Source organism: Chiloscyllium plagiosum, chromosome 29 (assembly GCF_004010195.1).
Source record: "Chiloscyllium plagiosum isolate BGI_BamShark_2017 chromosome 29, ASM401019v2, whole genome shotgun sequence".
Taxonomy (NCBI): Eukaryota; Metazoa; Chordata; class Chondrichthyes; order Orectolobiformes; family Hemiscylliidae; genus Chiloscyllium; species Chiloscyllium plagiosum.
The window spans coordinates 5,026,428-5,049,271 of record NC_057738.1 but is presented as its reverse complement, the minus strand read 5'-3'; the positions used below and the strand labels follow the sequence as shown (position 1 = coordinate 5,049,271).

General features: G+C 40.4%; 1 long non-coding RNA gene across 3 annotated transcripts in view; it reads right to left on the bottom strand.

Annotated features, from left to right (window-relative positions):
* Positions 1-1,614: 1,614 nt before the first annotated feature.
* The window catches only part of LOC122564341, a 146,784-nt gene continuing 125,554 nt past the window's right edge, over positions 1,615-22,844 (bottom strand). For 2 of the 3 annotated variants that reach the window (XR_006315876.1, XR_006315877.1), the window contains exons 3-6: positions 6,394-6,492; positions 4,961-5,101; positions 1,991-2,124; positions 1,615-1,871 (exon numbers count right to left, since the gene is read on the bottom strand). This is a non-coding gene — a long non-coding RNA (uncharacterized LOC122564341). The remainder of the gene's footprint in view (positions 1,872-1,990; positions 2,125-4,960; positions 5,102-6,393; positions 6,493-22,844) is intronic. The other variant, XR_006315878.1, reaches the window with a different exon arrangement.

The following is a 22,844-nucleotide window of genomic DNA, read 5'->3' as shown; positions in this document are numbered from 1 at the left end:
GGATGACCTAATAGGGGGTTATAAAATTATGAGGACCATAGATAAGGTCTTTTCTCTGGGTAGGGGAGTTCAAAACTTGAGACCATAATTTTAAGGTGAGAGGATTTTGACTTAAAAGGGACCTGACGAGCACCTTTTTCACACAGATAGTGGTTTATACGTGGAATGAATTGCCAGAGGAAGTGGTCGATGGAGGTACAGTTGCAACATTTCAAAGACATTTGGACATGTACGTGAATAGCAAAGCTTAAGAGAGAGATTTAAGCTAAGTGGTAGTAGATTGGATTAATTAATATTGGAAAACTCAGTTGGTATGGACGAGTTGAACCAAAGTGCCTGTTTCCATGCTATATCACTGTACAACTCTATGACTCTAAATGCTTATATCTAAGGCCAAAGAGGGCCAGTGCTGAAAATGTGTTGCTGGAAAAGTGCAGCGGGTCAGGCAGCATCCAAGGAACAGGAGAATCGACGTTTCGGGCATAAGCCTTTCTCTGATGGAGTCTACAAGTCACTCAGAAGGACACAAAGTTAAACTTTCCCATCTTTGATACAGTCTCAACTTGCAATAAGGAGACAAAATTGTTGTAGAGTGGGTGGGTTACATTGCTGTTTTCTTTGCAAGAGCCTTCCTTGAATGTAAGGCCTTGCTGGTGGCAAATGCATTAACCATGCTTCCACTGATTCAATAGTGCCATTCATTTAGCACCAAATTGCTACCCCAGAAGGAAAAACAAGTTTTAAAAAAGTAATACTTTGAAATGTACATATTGGGCATACTGCAGCTAAATTTTGAAGTGTACAAGACAAGTCAGGTCAGTGTGTACCATTTGCAAGTTTTATTGATTTTTTGCCTCTGGCATTCATTGGCAGATCATTCTTTCTGTGAGAAAGAACTTTAAAAACAATGGCCTCAAGAAATCATTGATCATTAAATGCCTCCCTGTTTTGTCACGTACACAACTCTAACCAAAGAAGTCCCATCTGGATTTGCCATTTCTACATCACTTCTCAAACCTAATATGGGAATACATGGCCTTAGATCTGTCACAACCTCCCACCAAGCTGTAAGTGTGCAGGTCTGTGATGTTCAAAGGATGGCTTTCTTTGGAGAGAGTGCTATCATGACGGATAAGGGGTACCTGAATTTCACTTTCCCATTGTAGCATTATCATTTTGGTTGGGCAACACAATCAGGATAAGGTTACACAGCTCAGAGGTCCTTATCGAAGCATGACATTGTCCTCCTTGCAAAAGCTCCACAGAAAACTGCATCAGCCCATGACACTTCACTGTGATTGATGCAAGGGCTCAGGAGTACCATTACTCACATGTTGTTCTATTGCTGACTTCCTCCACAGATTTTGGATGCACTAGCTAAAATGGACTTTGTAGTTGAAGGATTTCTTGTGGTTTCGACGCAATGCCAATTACAGCATTAAAAGGGAGAGAAATTACATCATCACAGAGAAGCCCAGAAAGAAAGTTCTTGCGATAGCCACACAGCCTCAGAAGGAGATGTAAGGGGTGAAGAGCCCAAGGAGGTGAATGAGAATAACCAGATCTTAAACTATTGACATTGTCTCATTGCAGAAATCTACACTTGCAATCACGTGGAGAAGAAAACATTTATTCAGCAACAGAAGAGTTCAAGGAGTACAGAAATAACCAGATCCATACATATGTGGATGACCATGGTTGCATGCTATATAATCAACTGAAAAGTATGCAATGAAAGGAAGTTCAAACTCAGCTCTTTTATGCTGGAAGCTGGTTTCAATTGGTTTCCATCTGGCTTCTCCCACTCAATGGTGCATAGCTCTATTGTGGTCTCCCTCTTTGTCAGCCACATATATGAAGGGTACTGTTTGCTACAAAAAAAATGAACATGCAAACATATGAAATAGGATCAGAATTGGACCATTGAGTCTCCCCAGCCTGCTTCACCATACAACATGATCATGACTAAACTGTTTGTGTTCCTACTTACCCTCGATAATCCTTGATTCCACGACTAAGAAGATTCTGTCCATTTGATCGTAAAAATATACAATGACACACTTGCACTGCCTTCTGAGACAGAGGGTTCCGAAGTGCACAGAATAAATTTGTGTCATTTGTGCCCTGAAAGATGACGACTGATTTTAAAACAGTATCACCAAGTTCTGGACTGACCCACAAGATGATGCACCCCTTCCATGTCCAGCTTGACAAGACTATTCAGGATCTTATACATTTCAATCAAGTCACCCAACCCCCCGCCACATATCCCCAACACCTACTTCTCTAAACTCCAGTGAAAACAAGCTCAGCCTTTCCACCCTATCCAAACTAGTAAAGCCACTCATTCCAAGTACAGTATCAATTGTATAAATGGTACAGCATATGTTTTCTGGGCTATATTGCAGAGCCCTGCCACGGGCTTGTATGTCAGTCCAAAAGTTTCATAAAGGTGACATGAGGCATATTTGCAAGGTTAGCTCTTGCCTCCCCAAATGACCAGAGAATCTTGGAAGGAGACTGGAACATCTGAGTTCTCTAGTCAGTACACACAGTAAGGTGGCTCAGTAGTTAGCACTGCTGCCTCACAGCACCAGGGTCCCAGGTTCGATTCCAGCCTCGGGCAACTGTCTGCGTGGAGTTTGCACATTCTCCCCGTGTCTGCGTCGGTTTCCTCCCCCAGTCCAAAGATGTGCACGTCAGGTGAATTGGCCATGCTAAATTGCCCGTAAGTGTTAGGTGCATCAGTCAGTTGGAAATGGGTCTGGGTGGATTACTCTTCAGAGGGTCGGTATGGACTGTAGGGAACCTGATCTACACATCATTGCATTTCCCAAGTATCAGGCACACCCTTCCAAAATCTAGCAGCAATGGTCACAGATATGCTGGAGATTGATGAAGCAGAACTTGACAACTTTTACAGGCTTGCAATAGGGCATCCTTGAAACAACCTGCATAGAATCTATAGTACCATTAGTAGGGAAAGCTAGCAAAGTTGGAGAATCCCACTGCCCAATCTATTCAACCCTCCTCATCACAGGGGAAGAAAGAAGTTAGTAAAATTTATATTGAGAGATGGCATCAGTGACATCTTAATATGTATGTAGGCTGTGGACTGGGAGATGCCACACAGACTCAGTTGTTCTTTGGAAAGAGCCATTGGCATAAAAATTCCAAGGAGATGTAACTTTGATAGCCAGTGGGATCAAATCCTTACCCATTCCTTCTGAGCACAAGTCCTACTCCAGCAGATGATACAGCTCAATGATGGTGGCCCAGGATATCCTTAGTTCCTGCCTGATGTTGTAGATAATTTTTTTTAAAACTCACAGGCTGAGGGCTAGACCAATAATTATTGCCCAGAGGGTAGTTCAGAGTTGACCAAATTGCTGTGGGTCTGTAGTCACATGTAAACGAAACCAGTTAAAAATGGCACTACCTTTTCTCTCCCACTACGTCTTAAGTGTTTTTCTGATTTCCACAGCTAGGTTGAAGATTATATTCCCTACAGTGTGGAAACAATCCCTTCGGCCCAATAAGTCCATTCTGACCCTCCGAAGAGTAACCCACCCAGGTCCATTTCCCATTAGCTAATCCACCTAACACTATAGGCAGTTTAGCACGGCCAATTCACCTGACCTGCACATCTTTGGACTGTGCGAGGAAACCGGAGCACCCGGAGGAAATCCACGCAGACACGGGGAGAATGCACAAACTCCATACAGCCAGTCGCCCGAGGCTGGAATCGAACCTGCGTCCCTGGTGCTGTGAGGCAGCAGTGCTAACCACTGAGCCACCGTGCTGCCCTACTTCAGTGTTTCAGTGTTCAGGGTTTCAATGACCATGCTCTGCAATTGGCCTTGCTAGTCTGAAAGACATTGCTGAATGACCCTTGGGGGCTGACAGTATCCTGCCCAGATGCAAGCTTATGCAATCCTTCTGTTAGCTTTGGCATTGCAGGCAGGCAAGTTGGAGAGGTGAGTACATCTGGTGTTCTATGAGGAAGTCTTTGGCTGTCCTGTGTGTGCCACCTCCTCTCTCTGACAGGAAGTGGTACCAGGACTGAGGTTGAGTTTCTCAACCTCCTCTTGCCTTGCCAATGATGCTGAGTGCCAATGGCTAGAATGATGGTGAAAAGTATGTCCTTGCACATATCTAGCAAACATTGAGTTTGTTGGACCTGGGTGTCTATGGTAATCTATGGAAGCAGGCACGCTGGAGCCAACATGATCATGAGACATTTCCTTCCGGCAATGGGACAAAATGGACAACTTGGTATGATAGGAGTGGATGGAAGAGCCATTAGAGGTAAAATAGGGGTGGGAATGGTGAGGTGTCCCAGTGAATGAATAGGAAGTGTAGAGATCAAGAATGATTAGTAGTTTTGGCAGATGATGTGAATCAAGACCCATTGAGTAGACATGATGTATTCAATAATGAGTTGTAGTCCATGAGCCTATATGAGATATATGTGCAGTGTTAGGTAGCAGAGAGAAAACTAGTGGCATTTAACCTTCTAGAGCACAGAAGACCATTAACTTTATTTCTGTATTGCTGTGCATAGCAATTCGCCTGGGACACTGCGCTGACCTGGTCTGCTATTTCAAATCAGGCTGTGAGTATGGTAACATGGCCTCTTTTGGCAGTCAGCTGGAAAAAGGACAGCCCTCCTTTCCACCACCATGTAAACTAGCACCTCCAGGTCCCTGCCAGCAAATATGTCATTTCTTTTGGGATAACAGTGCAGTTTTGCATCTAAATTGCAGCTAGCTCCGAGTATTTGAAAACACCACACTGGAAAATGAAAAGAATTATCATATGCTCGATTCAGTTGTTAGACTGGATTTGATTTCTGTTCAGCTTAGCATAGTTCTTTCCTGTAATTAAAGATTGTTAATATACTGTTTTTGTTAGGTTTATAACCCAAAAATTAGCTATTTGATTATTATACACTAATCACCTTTGCTTATTTCAGCAGATTTTCATTCATGTCCCAGAAGATTGCTTCAACAGTAATTTTCTTTATAATTCTGCTCTTTTCACTGGAACTTTTGTCAGATAATTATCCAGTTGCAATATAGATCCCTGACTCTTCATGTAACTGAATGAATGAAAAGACAATCTTGTAAATTAGCGCTCCAGCTCAAGTATCTGATGATCAGATTACAGAAAAAGATCTGTGCTGGTGAGCCAAAGTCCTGGCTGCTTATTTTCATTGTTCATAAACAAGCACAGAGTGAAAAACAGTTCTTAATTTAACCCGATGATGCATCAGTTAGCCGTGCCCAGAAGGCTTGTGGTGGTGGCAAGGGTCCATTGCTAAAAGGTTCCAGATGGCTGAGCAATTGTGTCATGTAAATAATGCTTCTGATTCTGTGTGTGACTTGAGAACAACCATGCAGCATGTGCTCTTTATCATCAGTAAGTAATACAGAAACTGAAAGCTGCTAAAAATTTGGATTGTTCTTGACCTTTTGAAAATTAAACAACAGTGGTAATTTTGCAAAGCAAGGTTTCCAACATGAAAACTGGCAGTGTGGGATTTCAGGAGTCCGAAATCAGGTCGTAAAGTAAAAATGCCAATTCTGCAATCTGTACATGTTCGATACTGCACTGGAGATGTTTGATTGGAAAATTATCCTGTGTATGTTACTTGAGAATGTGAACATTTTGATTATTTAATCTTCTTTCTTGAGACTATATGATTCCTTCTCTGATTCTTCTAAATTCGATATGCACTTGCTTGTATTGTGAAAATGCTGAGGATTTATTTCTTGCAAAGCTTTTGTCAGTGTGGCATATCTGGGAATGTCAGTAGCTAATCAAAAGAAAAGAAGAAACTGCACTGAACATTTGTAAATACACTGTGTTGATTGAACCATCGACAGATTTTTATATAATTCTGCAAAATTATGTGAGGAATCTTCCACATGCCAGCATACGGTCAAATTCTTAAGAACAGTGATATATTGAGGTGCAATTAGCATGAATAGCAACATATGATTCTGTAATGGTGGGGAAGTGGAACTAATTGGATGAAAACAGAAAGTTCTGAAGAAACTTAGCAAGTCTGGTAGCATCTGTAGAGAGACAGAGTTTATAATTTGAGTTCAATATGACTCTTTTATGGAATAGTTCTGAAGAGGAGTCTTTGGACTTGAAGTGTTAACTCATTTTTTCTCCACAAATGCAGAACCTGCTGAGCTTATTCAACACTTTGTTTTATTTCTGATATCTAGCATCCACAGTTATTTTGCTTTTATAGGATTAATTGCATATGGCTTTGAAAGAAACTAAGGTGAAGACAATGGGATGAATGGTCTCCTTCTGTGCTGAATGCATCGATAATTTTTTTGCATGGGTACAAAACGCAATCACATGTGCCAGACATACCTGTTCTGGAGTGGGGGAGGTGCTGCTGTTTGCTTCTGAGCTGATTGCATAGCATCGTGTGACTGGAAATGGTACGTGCAGGTGTATACCCTGTGAACACTGAGAGATTTGAAAGGGTGAGATTGCTTTTATGGAATAATGCTCCAAAAAGTACCAAGCTTGGTCACTAAGTGTTCAAGAAACCCTCCCTTATACAGTCCTGAAATAACTACCTTTTTGAAGCAGGTTAGCTCTGTTTAGGGAACATTTAAAAAGTGTCATTCAATAATTTGGAGCTGATATGCTTTTGAATTACTTATGCAGAGGCAAATTGGTTGAAAGACTTGTGGTCAGCATTTTGAGAGTTCGAATCTCTGCTGGCATCAAAGATCCAATGATAAATTCTGACTGTGAGATCTCACCTCCAATTTTGCTTTAAATGTGCATACACTTAATATTATAAAGCTAATATTTTTAAAAAATTTAAAAAACTTAATTTAACATTTTCATCTCTTCACTTACACGTTTGTTTCACTTTTGTTTCATTTCTAATTTATTTCATTTCTAATTTATTTCAGAAATGTCACTGCTACTATGCACTCTGCTGAGTATCAGCAAACGTAACCTGTGAGGTTTTAGCCTACCACAAGAAGATAGAAAATAACATTTCATTACATCAGTCTAGAGTGATAGTTTAAATACAAATTGCTCTCCAGCATGGGCAGGATGTGCAAATGAGGAGGTACTGAGGGAAACCTTCAGGAGGAAGTAGGAAAAGATGAGGTGCCCCTACCCAGAAATACACTGCGATTCAGGAGACAGAACTTCAAAAGATGATGGTGACTAAGTTTTGTTACATTCTTGATTAAGAGGTAATGCCTGAAGCCAACTGATGACATCTCTCTCAGTGGCTGTAAAGGTCATTGTCACCCCTTTCCTCTATGCAACCTGTAAATTTACGGGGTTTTGAGTATTAAAGGCCTTTTACTGAAAAATTCTTAATTTATAATGATAGTATCCACAGTTCTGCTTGACCTATCAAGATACAAACAACCAATATTCATGAATCAAGTAGAATTTATTGAGAACTATTTCATTAGTATTTAACAAACAATCAGTAAATATGTTACTTATTTTTAAGGGCCAGGATGCCGTGGACATTGCCAGCACAGATGGTGCCTTTCTTCTCCTGTCTCTGAAGTGACGTTACATTGAATTGCATCTTATAAGTATTACATCACAGAAGATAAGGTAAAACTGTGCCATAAAACACTTTGGAGTTTCAAACTCTAGTCCCTAATTGTAAGGCGTTCATTTTCTTAATTAAGAAATTCTTTGAATTGATTCTTTTCATCAGCTTAGGTTGAGAGTTTCAGGTATCACCTTACCTCTGTACCCAGAGATATGTATGCTAAGCGAATGCTCATTTCTTATTCCCTAGGCCCCCGAAACCAACGTTTCATTGTTAGAGTAACTGACATATCTGTTTAGATACAGAGAAGTTGTACAAACAATGTTACATCCTCTTATTAATCATGCTAACAATAATAAATTGTTAATAAATTGTTAACCTAACATTCACAGGAATACTGAAGCAATTAAGAAAAATCAGTCTAGTTTCTAGTAGAATATCAAGATGTTTAAAATTATGTATGCTTAGTTCTAAAACTTGTGTTAATTGATTGAATCACTCAGCAAACTAAAACCTGCTTGAATTACATGATTCTTAATTAAAGATAGGTTTTGGACTCATTTCAATTTGCAAAGTTCAAACATTTCACTTATTTCTTTAAAACTGGTACACAATGAATTGTACTTAGTGTAATAAAAACAGATGCAATTGCTTAACCTAGACTCTTAGGCAGCCTTTGATTATTTAACCACAGTCTTGCAAACAGCTGTCCTCTTAATTGCCCCACTGGCAAAAATTCAAACTAAATTGGTTAAAAAGAAAGCTAAGGCAAAATCATGAATGTTGTTACACACTAAAGTATTCGGGAAATAACAGAGGCTATTCAGGAAAAGAGATGATTTCACTCTCTTCCTTTGAAGTAGAAAAGTCAGGATGAAAGGGCACATAGGATTGGCAGGATTGTGAACTTCCTAATGGTACAGAGTGCTGTTGGCTGCATACAAATGGCTCTGCAGGGTCCTTTTATCAATCGGGAATGATTGTACAACCGTAACAATAAGACCATAAGATATAGGATGTCCAATGCATCTCTTTCGCTGTTTAGTGAGATCATGGCTGATCTAATAACCCTTAACTTCACTTTCCTGATTTTTCCCTGTAATCCTTGATTCCTGACTGATTAAAAGTTCTACGAGGTTAAAAAAGTGACTGTAGATGCTGGAAACCAAATTCTGGATCAGTGGTGCTGGAAGAGCACAGCAATTCAGGCAGCATCCAACGAGCAGCGAAATCGACGTTTCGGGCAAAAGCCCTTCATCAGGAATAAAGGCAGTGAGCCTGAAGCGTGGAGAGATAAGCTAGGGGAGGGTGGGGGTGGGGAGAGAGTAGCATAGAGTACAATGGGTGAGTGGGGGAGGAGATGAAGGTGATAGGTCAGGGAGGAGAGGATGGAGTGGATAGGTGGAAAAGAAGCTAGGCAGGTCGGACAAGTCCGGACAAGTCAAGGGGACAGTGCTGAGCTGGAAGTTTGAAACTAGGATGGGGGAAGGGGAAATGAGGAAGTTGTTGAAGTCCACATTGATGCCCTGGGGTTGAAGTGTTCCGAGGCGGAAGATGAGGCGTTCTGTCCATCTCAGCCTTAAATATATTAATAACTCAAACTCTACATACAACTACAATAAATAATCCCACAGATTCACTACACTCTGAAAGAAGAAAGTCCTCCTTATCTCTGTCTTAAATGGGTGACCATTTACTCAGAGGTTATACCCTCTGGTCCTGGGCTCTACCACAAGGGGAAACAACCATGCTGCATCTATCCTTTCAAACACAAAAAAGTATCTGTTTAATAAGAATCATTTCTCATTCTTCTAAATTGCAGTGATTTATACTGTAAATAAGAGTAGCCCCAACACTCATCCCTGTGGTACTCTACGGTTTTCCATCCTTAAATAGTCTAAATTATTCTAGTTTTGTGACTTCTATTAATTAGAGGGGTGCTGGAAAAGCACAGCAGGTCAGGCAGCATGCGAGGAGCAGGAAAATCGACATTTTGGGCAAAAGCCCTTCATCAGGGATTCCTGATGAAGGGCTTTTGCCCAAAACATCAATTTTCCTGCTTCTCGGATGCTGCCTGACCTGCTGTGCTTTTCCAGCACCACTCTAATCTAGACTCTAATCTCCAGCATCTGCAGTACCCACTTCTGCCTTCTATTATTTAGCCATCCTCTATGCATGCTAAAACTACTCTCAACACTACTGCCTCTTATTAATTAGCCTAATGTACAGTACCAAAATGACTGTTTTTTGGAAGTTCACATATATTTATTGGTTCCTTATATCTATACCACTTGTTGCATCTTCACAGAATTCTGATAAATTTGCCAGGTATAATTTTTCCTCATGAAGCTATGCTGATAGTGCTTGTTGTATTATGTGTTCCTAAATGTTTTGCATTCTAATGCATCTTTGTGATAGGCTCTAATTTCCCAATGACAGAAGTTAACTGGCTAATAGTTACCTGCTTTATATCTCCCTCCCTTTTTGAATATGTGTATTACACTAGCAATTTTCTAGTCACCTGGGACATTTCCAGAATCTAAGGATTCTTGGAAAACACCCACTAGTCCATCCGCTCCTTTTGAAGCTACTTCTTTTAATATTTTAGAATGCAAGTCATTAGATCCATTGAACATTGGCATTTTGATCCAGTGATTTACCTAGTAAATTTTCCCTAGTAGTAGTTATTGTGTCACATCTTCAGCACTCTAATGCACTTCTATATCTGCGATCTATATATTTTTGCACTGCCCTTTTATGTGGTTTAACTAAATTACATCCCAATCATTATTCAAAATGAATGCAGACAACTTGTTGCCAGAAATCAAGGGTGCTCTTTAGAATATGAATAGAAGGGAATCATGTCCAGGTGACTCACGTGTCAATCTTTACTTAAAAGTTACTTAATCTCATATCTGTGGCTGACTAAAATGGCAGGCATTTAAAATTAATAGATTTTGACAAAAATAATAAAAATATGCATCAATACAGAAAATGGGCCAAGGAATGGCAAATGGAGTTTAATTTACATAAATGTGAGGTGCTGCATTTTGGAAAAGCAATTCAGGGCAGGACTTATACACTTAATGGTAAAATCCTGGAGAGTATTGCTGAACAAAGAGACCTTGGAGTGAAGGTTCATAGCTCCTTGAAAGTGAAGTCACAAGTGAATAAGACAGTAAAGAAAGTATTTGGTATGCTTGCCTTTATTGGTCAGTGCATTGAGTATAGGAGTTGGGAGGTCATGCTGCAGCTGTACAGGGCATTGGTTAGGCACTTTTGGAATATTGTGTACAATTCTGGTCTCCATCCTATTGGAAGGATGTTGTAAAATTTGAAAGGGTTCAGAGAAGATTTACAATATATGGCCAGGGTTGGAGGATTTGAGCTGGAGGGAGAGGCCGAATAAGCTGAGACTGTTCTCTCTGGAGTGTCAGAGGCTGAGGGGTAACATTTTACAGGTTTATAAAATCATGAGGGACATGGATAGGGTAAATATACACTCCCTGGGATGGGGAAATTCAGAACCAGAGGGCATAGGTTTAGGGTGAGAGGGGAAAAATTTAAAAGGGACCTAAGGGGCAACTTTTTCACACAGAGGGTGGTGCATATATGGAATGAGCTGCCAAATGATGTGGCAGAGGCTGGTACAATTACGACATTTAAAAGACATCTGGATGGGTATATGAATAAGAAGGGTTTAGAGGGATATGGCCAAAGTGCTGGCAAATGGGACTAGGTTAGGTTGGGATATCCGGTTGGCATGGACAAATTGGACGAAAGGGTCTGTTTCCGTGCTCTACATCTTTATGTTTCTCTATGACTCTATGGAAAAGAATAACTGCAGTGGTTTTCAAACTATTACATTCTATGTTACTTCTGTGATCCTTGACCAAGGTCGCTGCTTTAATGCAACTGAATGTGTTCTTTTGTATTAATATTGGAATTCAGGGTTTTTATTAGCTTGAGATCACCTTCCCTAGTTCAGTTTGTTTTGCTAGAAAACTGGATCTCAATATCCTCACATTTAATGAATAAAAATGAATAATTAAGTTGAACTACAGTGACACATGAACGACTGAGACTTAAATGCAGCTGTGCTCTATAGGGTGAAAACAGAACTTTTCGAGGAGAAAGTGAGGTCTGCAGATGCTGGAGATCAAAGTTGAAACTTCATTGCTGGAACAGCACAGCAGGTCAGGAATTCCTGAAGAAGGGCCTGTGCCCGAAACGTCGAATCTCCTGTTCCCTGGATGCTGCCTGACCTGCTGTGCTGTTCCAGCAATAAAGTTTCAACTGAAAACAGAACTTGTCAAATGTACAATATTTTGCAAAATATTTAGAAACATTCAAATAGAGAAGTGAGTTACGATGAAGCAAAAAATATTTCCTGGAGGCGTTTTTGTCTGGAAAATTTTGATTTTGTTAACATTTTTGTGGATTCTGTATAATTTTAAGAATTTTGAGATGCAGCATTAAGCATTGGAAGTAAGAGGAGTTCATATCTGGAGTGAGACACATTTGAAGCAAGTGCGTATTTCTGAAAATTTGGAGTAGTGAGGGAATTCAGTGCAGAAAGGAAGAGGTTTTTTTTTGCTTTTTTCTGGTTCATCATTTGTAAGGGCTGTTGAAGGCTCAGGCATGGTGACACAACACAAAGCAACGAATGACATTACAGGAAAAGTATAAGTTCATTGGTTGGTAAAAGCTGTTGATTTGATGATCTACAATAAATAGCTTTCAAATTAAAGTTAAATAGGAGAAATATTTTACTGATTAAATACTAAGAGACCAGTCAGAAATTTAAAAAAAAACAAATTTAGAGCAGAATAAACAAAATAGAGATACAGGATGAGGTGATGTGTTGTACCTGCCTGATGTGAGAGCTGGTGGACCCCATTGTGATTATAGTGACTACATGTGTAACAAATGATTTTGCTTGAGGTTCAGAGTTGGTTAGCAGGAGTTTAAGCTTTGAACACTGCAACAATTCAGGGGCTTAGAAGTGATTGAGCACAATGACAGCAAAGTTACTGTTTGCCTTCAATGGAAAGTAACTGAGGAACGCTTGCTCATTACATTTTTGTAGATTTGTTTTTACTGAGCTCTTTGGGGCATGAATTCACCATGACAAACACAGGAGAGCAGATCTGTGCCCCTTCATTTTGCACTACATATTCTCATTATCCTTCCTTTTGACAAAGGTATTGAAGAGCATAATGACCGTGATCAACTTTACTTTAAAATATGACCTCCTTTACCCTCTCCCGGTTGATTACACGTCCACCAACATAACCCCTATTATTATAGATGGCCTTGACTTTTCTTTTCCCTTCCCCTCTGTTCATCTTCACTGTCCTCCCAATCTGGGGCCTTTCACTCTCTCCCTTCCAATACCTTCTCTTCCAGAAGAGGCAATTTCCATTCAAATCCCATTGCACAGTATCATCCATATACCTTCTCTGATTCAGTTTGACTGGTCCTTCTCCCTCCCCAGCAGAGCAAGAGTGTTCACCTTACTCCCCAAGCTATAAATCACACAACACCAGGTTAGAGTCCAACAGGTTTATTTGGAAACACTAGCTTTCAAACCACTGCTTCTTCATCACTGCTTTCAAACCACTGCTTCCAAATAAACCTGTTGGACTCTAACCTGGTGTTGTGTGATTTTTAACTTTGCCCACCCCAGTCTAACACCGGCTCCTCCACATCATGGCTCCCCAAGCTATATCCGTGGGCGGCACGGTGGCACAGTGGTTAGTACTGCTGCCTCACAGCGCCAGAGACCCGGGTTCAATTCCCGCCTCAGGCGACTGACTGTGTGGAGTTTGCACATTCTCCCCGTGTCTGCGTGGGTTTCCTCCGGGTGCTCCGGTTTCCTCCCACAGTCCAAAGATGTGCAGGTCAGGTGAATTGGCCATGCTAAGTTGCCTGTAGTGTTAGGTAAGGGGTAAAGGTAGGGGTATGGGTGGGTTGCGCTTCGGCGGGGCGGTGTGGACATGTTGGGCCGAAGGGCCTGTTTCCACACTGTAAGTAATCTAATCTAAAAAAAAAATCCACCTCCATCCTCCTTCCTGTTGTCCCTGTTAACATTATAACAGTCACTCTCCCCTCTTCATCCCATTTTGCTTTCTCCATTCTCTAGGAACATTAAACAGCTTCCTATAAACACACCCTTTCTTTCCTTTACAGCCTGTTTGCCGAAGAGTTTGTTTTGCTGACCCCAGTTTTATGTTGTATCCTCTTTCTCTTAGTTGTTTTTAAGTTTGACCACCATTTTTATTTTAAGCATGCTTGACTGCTCGTCTCCAGTTTACACGAAACAGTGCGACTGCTCTGGATTGAGAAATCAAACCGGCCTGTAAAACTTCACCCCATCACTATAATTGTTTAAATTGTGTAAATCTGCACTTCTGTTCCTGTTCCCTTTGTTGGATAAGGCTGATGATAACAGGAACTGATGATAGGCTTAACAATGGGCTGTTATGTAAATGGAATTACACTGGTCAGTCAGGGCTGTTACGAGTTAAAACTGCAGGAATGAGGAACTGCTGTCTCTATCAGATAAGGCATACATTTGGAGAAAACATTCGGGATTGCTCACATGCATGCATAATTCCAAATAAGGAAGGGCCAAAGGGCCTTACTGCACCATAATGTTCGATGTTCTACCTTCTAAGGCACAGAGACTTGTGCAGAAAGAGCTTGAAGAAATCCCTTTGTTCAACAACACTTCGAAGATTAACTTTATGCAAGAAGAGGTCTATGATAGGAGGTGTGGTCAAGACATCGAGCAGTGTTTCAGCCTGGCGTGCTGCAAAGTCCCCTGGGTAATAACGTGTGGGTTTAGTTACAGGAGTCAGGGTAGTGAAAGATGGTGATTGAGATAAGTCTAGTAGTTAAAAGTGTGTATTATTTATTTATGTGCTTGATAAATGAATTGTGGTTTTTAGAGCTCTAAGTGTCTCCATTGTAGTTTTGTCTGTGTATGTATTGTCTTTCAGAGACAGACAATATCTTTGAGAAGCTGTTCCACGTGCTGATCCTTCACTCAAGACAAGTGTCTGCACAAGAAATCCGTTTGTATCTGAAGGATCCATGTTTTGTACTTAATGGAACTCATAGAAGGGAGTCTACCCCACTAAGAACATGTCTTGTATATAGGGTTGTGCTTCTAACAAAGCTGCTTCCTGTTTTTGCTTGTCAAAATTGTGCACAGTAATGTGATTCCAATGGGCTGGGTTAATAATGACATGCCAATGAATACAAAAGAAATTTGACCGTGAAAGGACCAACCTGCCTGAAAGTCCCTGAGAATTTAGCATTAAAATGCTAATCGGCCAACAGGAAACATAAATCTGCCTCCCACCCCTCCAAAAGTCCCAGACGGGGCCTTGAAAATTCCACCAATGAGGTCTCTCACTTCAAATAGACATGTTCCCAGACACAAGAATCTAGGCTGTCTCAAATCTGACCCCAATAAGATAATTAAGTTGGTCTTGGAAAGTTCAGCAAAATCAGTGTTGGGAATGATGGACAGGTGAAAGTCATGGTGTATCAACCTTCAAATGGATCTCTACTCATTTAGAAAATATGGAATTGGAAAATTACCTATGTTGATACAGAAACCCATCCACTGGAAACAGTGAGAGATTTGCTGCAGTATAATTTTGTTTATGTTTTAAATTATGTTATTCAAGGACAAAGGGAATCAAAGGCTGTTGAATAAATGGGAATGTGGAATTTGGAACACAAACATATCAGCTACAATCTTATGGAATGACAAGGCAGGCTTGAAGGACCAAATGGCCAACTTCTGTTCTTAATTTTAATGTTCATATGTATGCCCCATGTCTGTGAGGCTATTATTTATTCATTAAACAGACCCAGGCAGCGAATGGATCTGTTGCAAGGCTTTGGTTGTGATGTACTGATGCACCAGCGAACATCACAATTGCACACAATGACCAACCTGAAACTAAGCACAGAGGCACCTATTAGGAAGAAAGACTTATCAATTTTTAAGTTTCCAAATGTCTCGCTCAGATACATTGAAGCAAATGCACTAAACTTCTGGCACATATCAAAGAATTACCTCATTCCATCACACTCTGAAAATAACTTCCATGGCATGATCAGCTAATAATATTACTTTTGGAACATGGCCAATGAATCAAAAATTCATGAAAAATGTTCTTTGGAAAGATCTCTTTGATCTATACTGCAATTTTACTATCTGTGTTGTTTCCATATGTACCTTTCTCTGACTGCAGTAACCATTTTGTGCTGATTTCAGCAGACAAAGATTAATATCCTAAAACAGGATTTTATATATTACAGTCTGGTGCAATGCAAATAGCAGCTATCAAGGATTCATCATTTTGTAACCGTACAGCTTTCTGCCATACCACACATCATATCAGGCACCAGCAATTCCAGCCTTTCAGGTCTGGTCGATAATAGAAGATAATCTTGGTCAGTTTGTGAAGTAAAACAAATTATATTTTAACCCTATAGTTTCTGGCCACAGATGTTGCAAGGTCTTGTCTTGACAAGCACTAATCCCTGACCGAAGGAATTATGTGACTCGCTGTCGATGTTGTATTGAGCTCCCTTTGAGCAGGCTCCCTGTAGGGTAGTAAAATTTGAGAACTCAGTTCAACATTTAGGCATTTTGGAAAAAAATCCCATGTATTAATATATTATGGCATATGTCTCACTCTCATTTTAGCATCAGAAAGTTGCAGATTTATACCATTCTCCAAAACGTAAATGAAAACTCTCGGCTGATAGTCTTCGATAGTACTGAGTAAGTGCTGCATTGCCAGCGATATTCCACTTGAGATGTCAAAGGAAAGTTCAGTTCAAGTGGATGTACAAAATGTGATGATACCCATGTGTCAGATGCAAAAAGGGTGTTCTTGCAGGACATTGATTCATCAACCAAAATAAATTAATACAGTATTCATTTCATTTGTTCTTTGCAGGCACATCCTCTGTGCAAATTATTTGTTGAATTTGCCAAGTGAGTGTAATTTAAAAGATAATTTAGTGCCGATGCACACGATGCTAAAAATGCAAGCACTTTCACTCTTTAAAGGATCTGTCTTCCTATCTTGTCCCATTTCATTGTTTCAAGATGTTTAAGATTATTTAAGATTATCATTATGTAAGATTGTAAGAGGGAGAGAAAACATTCATGGCTAAACAAGAAAGTTAAAGATAACATAAACAAAACCTAAGACATACAATGTTGCAGAGGCTAATGTCAGATTGGAAGATCAACAAAGGGTTACTAAAAAAAGTCATAAAATGAGCAAAGGTCAAATTATAAAAGAAAATTAGTACAAAGTATAAAAATGGATAGCAAAAGCTTCAATAAGTGCATAAAAAGGAAGAGAGTTGCTAAAGTGAATGTTGGTCCCTTGGAAAATTAAACTGGGGAGATAATAGTGGGGAACACAGAAATGTCACAGATACTAAATGAATATTTTGTCTTGGTTTTCATGATAGAAGACACTAGCAGCATTCCAATAACAACAGGTAGTGAAGAGGTTATAGAAAGGGGTGAATTTAGAACAATCATTATCATTAGATTAGATTACATTACAGTGTGGAAACAGGCCCTTCGGCCCAACAAGTCCACACCGACCTGCCGAAGCGCAACCCACCCATACCCCTACATTTACCCCTTCACCTAACACTACGGGCAATTTAGCATGGCCAATTTGCCTAACCTGCACATTTTTTGGATTGTGGGAGGAAACCGGAGCACCCGGAGGAAACCCATGCAGACACGGGGAGAATGTGCAAACTCCACACAGTCAGTCACCTGAGGCGGGAATTGAACCCGGGTCTCTGGCGCTGTGAGACAACAGTGCTAACCACTGTGCCACCGTGCCGCCCACAAAGGAGATTGGCAAAGTAGGTGTAGAAAGTATGTTTTCTCTTGGGAGGCAATCTAGAATGAGAGGTGATAGTTTTAGCAAAAGGAATAGCAGATTTAAAATGGAGATGAGGAGAAATTACTTTTCTCAAAGAGTAGTGAATCTGTGGAATTCACCACAACCTTTGGTGGATGCCGAGAGATTTAAGGAGGAGATTGATTTTTACTTAATAATGGGTTGAAGGGTTATAGGAAGCAGACAGGAAAGTGGAATTGAGGCCAAGAAGAGATCAGCCATGATAATATTGAATGGCAGAGCAGGCTCAAGGAGGTGAACTGCTTACCCCTGCTCCTAGTTTTAATGTTCTTACGTAAAACATTCTTTGAGATTGTTTTCACATTTTAGAGATTAAACTGAGCAACAAATGTTAATGCCTTGAGGCACAATGCTAAATAAGACTTCAACATGGTTTCAACACAATTCCAATACAATATGCACAGGGTACCATCTTATTAAGAAGTTTGCTTGCACACATGCTCCTAAGATCCACATGCAGCATGTAGAACAGGGACATCAAATGCCAATCACTGTGTGACACCAATTCAAAACCAATCCTGCCATTTCCAGTCATCACATTGACTTAAACTCGTACCATGAAGATCTTACACCTTATTTGTTGCATTATTTATTTTGGTCACTGGTGCAATTGTGCAGTTTCTTTGGAGGTATCCTATGTTTGGCTAAAGTTTGAATAGTCTACAGAGAGTGGTCTTTCAGTACATTTTTATCACATAAAAACTTGTTCTGGAAATGGTTGCTTCTGGATTTGGTAGATTTCCATGATACAACTTCCTCTGGGAATTAAACAAGTGTAAGAGAATGACAAAAGGTTACACAAAGCAAAACAAGTTACTAAAAAAAGGAAAAGGAGAAGGGTAGGGAGAAGAGCACTCAGCATAGGCCATATCAGACATATATCTTCAAGACAAAATTCTCTTAAATAAAAACTGAAAGAACTGCGGATGCGGTAAATCAAAAACAAAGACAAATATTGCTTGAAAAGCTCAGCAGCTCTGGCAGTATCTGTGGAGAGAAATCAGAGTTAGCATTTTGAGTTGAGTGACCTTTGTTCAGTTCTATTTTTGTTGTTGTGTTTGTGATAAAATTATTTTACCCCAACTTGGTGATACTGAATGAGCGAGATGTCTTTACTTTGCAAAGGGAGGTATGGAAGAAATCTGTTAATTTCTGCAGCTACAAATTTTGCCTCAAAGTAGGATATGAACAGAATTATTTGTGACTGTGAAGGTGACCATGGCTCTTTCTTTTAATTTGTCTGACTTACTTTAGGCTGTTGCTTGAGCAGTAATCAACATCTATAACTTGCAGTATGCTGCTGTATAAGGGAGGTGGCTGAGACTTGCTACCCATGGAATGTCAGCTTCATCCTCAATCCTTCTTGCCAGGTACAACAGGTGGAGTGAGCACGGAATGGATTGGAGACATTTCCATGGTGCAGTGCCATCAATTACACATTCATATTCTTCTTCTGAGCTCAGCTCTTTTTATCAGCTGAAAGACATTCCACTCCCTCAATGTGTAGCTGTACTGGAACACAGGCAGTACATGATGAAGATGAATGCTTGATATCAAGCTGGATCAGACCATGAGGCCAATGCAGAAACTGGCTTCCAAATGACAAAGGTAAACCACCTATGACTTGGCTCATGATACTAACTCATAGCCATTCGTATATCAAGTATGCAAAATCCTCTATATCCATCCTAGTGCTTCAACAAACTTCTTCTCCAGTGACTGCAACATAGATTGTAGGACATTGCTGTCTTTCAATTGAGGAAATAACAATTGTTCTTGAGGACTTCCTTGGTTCTAGAGGGCCTTGCTTCAGAATGCATCACTTTGACATGGCTGTGTCAACCTGGACTAGCTGAGAGATAAAGTGGTGGCAAGACAATAGACAATAGACAATAGGTGCAGGAGTAGGCCATTCAGCCCTTCGAGCCTGCACCGCCATTCAATATAATCATGGCTGATCATTCCTAATCAGTATCCTGTTCCTGCCTTATCTCCATAACCCTTGATACCACTATCTTTGAGAGCTCTATCCAACTCTTTCTTAAAAGAATCCAGAGAGTGGGCCTCCACTGCCCCCTGGGGCAGAGCATTCCACACAGCCACCACTCTCTGGGTGAAGAAGTTTCTCCTGAGCTCTGTCCTAAATGGTCTACCCCGTATTTTTAAGCAGTGTCCTCTGGTTCGGCACTCACCGAAGAGTGAGAGCAGGAGGCCAGCTGTTCTGAAAGGCACAGCAGGTTCCTTTTCCATGGAGCCACTGCCACTTTTCAGAACACTGAGAGATGCTGGAAGCTCCTTTGAGCAGTGACAGCTGCAACTATAATGCTGAAGCTTGCTAGGCACAACTCTGAGATTCTTCCAAGTTCTTTGCCTTTCTGTTAAACCATTAGTGCACCAGATATGACTGTTTTAATCTAAAAGGCTTCTTTTGCAGTGCAGACCATCAAAATCCTGAACTGACTTTTCAATGAGTGAACACTTTCAGCTTTCATCAAGCTGGCATTCTGCACTATTGACCACTATACCTGCTAAATAAATCGCTAATTGGACTAAAAGAGAAGTAAAGGTATTAAATTAGTATATATTACGTTGTGAAGGGTGAAATGGGTCCCCTTAGCTAAGAATGAAGTAAATAGGACACAAACAAAACGAACCCATCATGGACAGAATGTAAGAAAAATGGACAACCACAAGATCAGGCTTTAGACTTGTGAAATTCAACACTGAGTCCTGTAAAGTAGGTGTACTATGGTGCAGTTAGTAGGATTTACTCATAATGATTAAATTTATGTGGAATCATCAAACCTCTTCTTGCACTGCATCTGTGTTTTGGAAGCTACATTCCCAATGTTGACCTCAACCACAACTCTTGTCTCTCTCCTGACCAAATAATTAAAGGCCTCTTCTTCTCATTTTCAGTCTTAAATGGCTCTTCTCTCTCTCTTGCATTTTTAGCCATTCTTTAATCTTTTAAGCAACAGTTTACCGATGGGTTTCATTCCATTTCAAAGTTTGCAGGTAACACTAGGCTGGGAAGTAGTGAAGAGAACTGTGTGGAACTCCAACAAAAGTTAGCAAAGTGGTTTGTGGATGGACAGATTGCAGATGAGGTTCATAGCAGAGAAGTGTGAGATGATGCAGTATGGTTGGAAGAACTTTGAAAGTCAATACAGATAGTTCTCCTATATTGCCATAGTTGTGTTCCAGTGAAACCTCGCTCAGTAGAAGTATGGGAAAAGTGGGGTTGGGTCAGACCAACATAAAATATCATTCACAATCACTCAAAAACTACCCAAAAGCCTAGCACAAAGTATAGCACAGCCTGAATGAAGGATTAAATATTTATTAACAAAACAAAAGTAAATTTAACACATTACATTGAAAAAACATTGTTAGTACCGGGACAGAGGGTCATCATCATCATCAACAACTTCAGGTGCAGTTGTAGTTTCAGAAGTGAATGGTTATGGTTGATTGTCTTCCGACAATTTCATGAGGGTTGGTTTAAAAAAGATTTCCAGTTTTTGCTGCTTTCCCCATTTTCTTCTGTCTTGAAGAAGCTGTTCATGGGGTGTTAGATGATATCTTGTTGAACAAACTGCTATCCTGCTGCATTCTGCGTTGTAATTGTTGTCCTCTAAGAGCTGCAACTGCTTCTCAATTTCCCTCAGGATAGAAGACAAAAGGGAAGTGGAAAGCTCTCGTGGTACTGCATCCTGGACTTCATCGTCTTCACCTCCAGCTTCTACATCCTCCTCAGTGACAAGCTGCTGTAGATCAGCTGTAGAGAGGTCTTCACAGTGGGACTCAAGCAGCTCTTCAATATCCTCACTTACCACTTCTTCAAAACCTGCTTTGCAAGGGCAACACAACACTCTTATGACTTTTGGAAGCTCCTCTGATGGTTCATATCCTTTAAAGTCTTGAAAAAAATCCATTCACAACCCACAATTTTATCACTAGGACACTTCTTAGTAACATTCTTATCACTATGCACTTCCATTTTTGCCAAAACAGGATAATCTAGGAGTAGATTGTGTGATTTGCAGAAACAAGAACAAATTAGAAAGGCAAATGGTATATTTAAGAGTAATAAGGCCCAGTTTCTTTAATGTCCTCTCATAAAACAATCCCACAATTCCAGGGATTACTCTGGTGAATCTAAATTGCCCTCCCTCTATGTTAAGTACACTCTTCAATAAAGGCACTAAAACTATATGCAATATTCCAGGTGCAGTCTCACCAAGGCTCTGTCAAATTGCAGCGAGACACCATTACTCCCTTATTTAATACTCCCCTTCCAAGTAAGACCAACATGTCATTTGAAGAAATAAGAAACAGGATTGATGAGGGCAGAGCAGTGGACATGACCTATATGGACTTTAGTGAGGTGTTCGACAAAGTTCCCCATGGGAGACTGGTTAGCAAGGTTAGATCTCATTGAATATAAGGAGAACTAGCCCTTCGAATAAAGAACTGGCTCAAAGGTAGAAGACAGAGGGTGGTGGTGGAGGGTTGTTTTTCAGACTGGAGGCCTGTGACCAGTGGAGTGCCACAAGGATCGGTGCTGGGTCCACTACTTTTTGTCATTTACATAAATGATTTGGATATGAACGTCGGAGGTATAGTTAGTAAGTTTGCAGATGACATCAAAATTGGAGGTGTAGTGGACAGCGAGGAAGGTTATCTCAAATTACATCAGGATCTTGATCAGATGGGCCAATGGGCTGAGGAGTTTAATTTAGATAAATGCGAGGTGCTGCATTTTGGGAAAGCAAATCTTAGTAGGATTTATACACTTTATGGTAAGGTCCTAGGGAGTGTGGCTGAACAAAGAGACCTTTGACTGCAGATTCACAGCTCCTTGAAAGTAGAGTTGCAAGTAAATAGGATGGTGAAGAAGGTTTTTGGTATGCTTTCCTTTATTGGTCAGAGCATTGAGTATAGGAGTTGAGAGGTCATGCTGCGGCTGTACAGGACATTGGTTAGGCCACTTTTGGAATATTGCGTGCAATTCTGGTCTCCTTGCATTAAAAGTGAGTTGTGAAACTTGAAAAAGTCTTTTCCCTGGGGTGGGAGAGTCCAGAACTAGAGCGCATAGGCTTAAGGTGAGAGGGGAAAGATGTAAACGGGATCTTAGGGGCAACTTTTTCATGCAGAGAGTGGTGTGTGTATGGAATGTGCTGCCAGTGGAAGTGGTGAACGCTAGTACAATTACAACATTTAACAGGCATCTGGATGGGTATATGAATAGGAAGGGTTTGGAGGGATATCGGCCAAGTGCTGACAAATGGGAC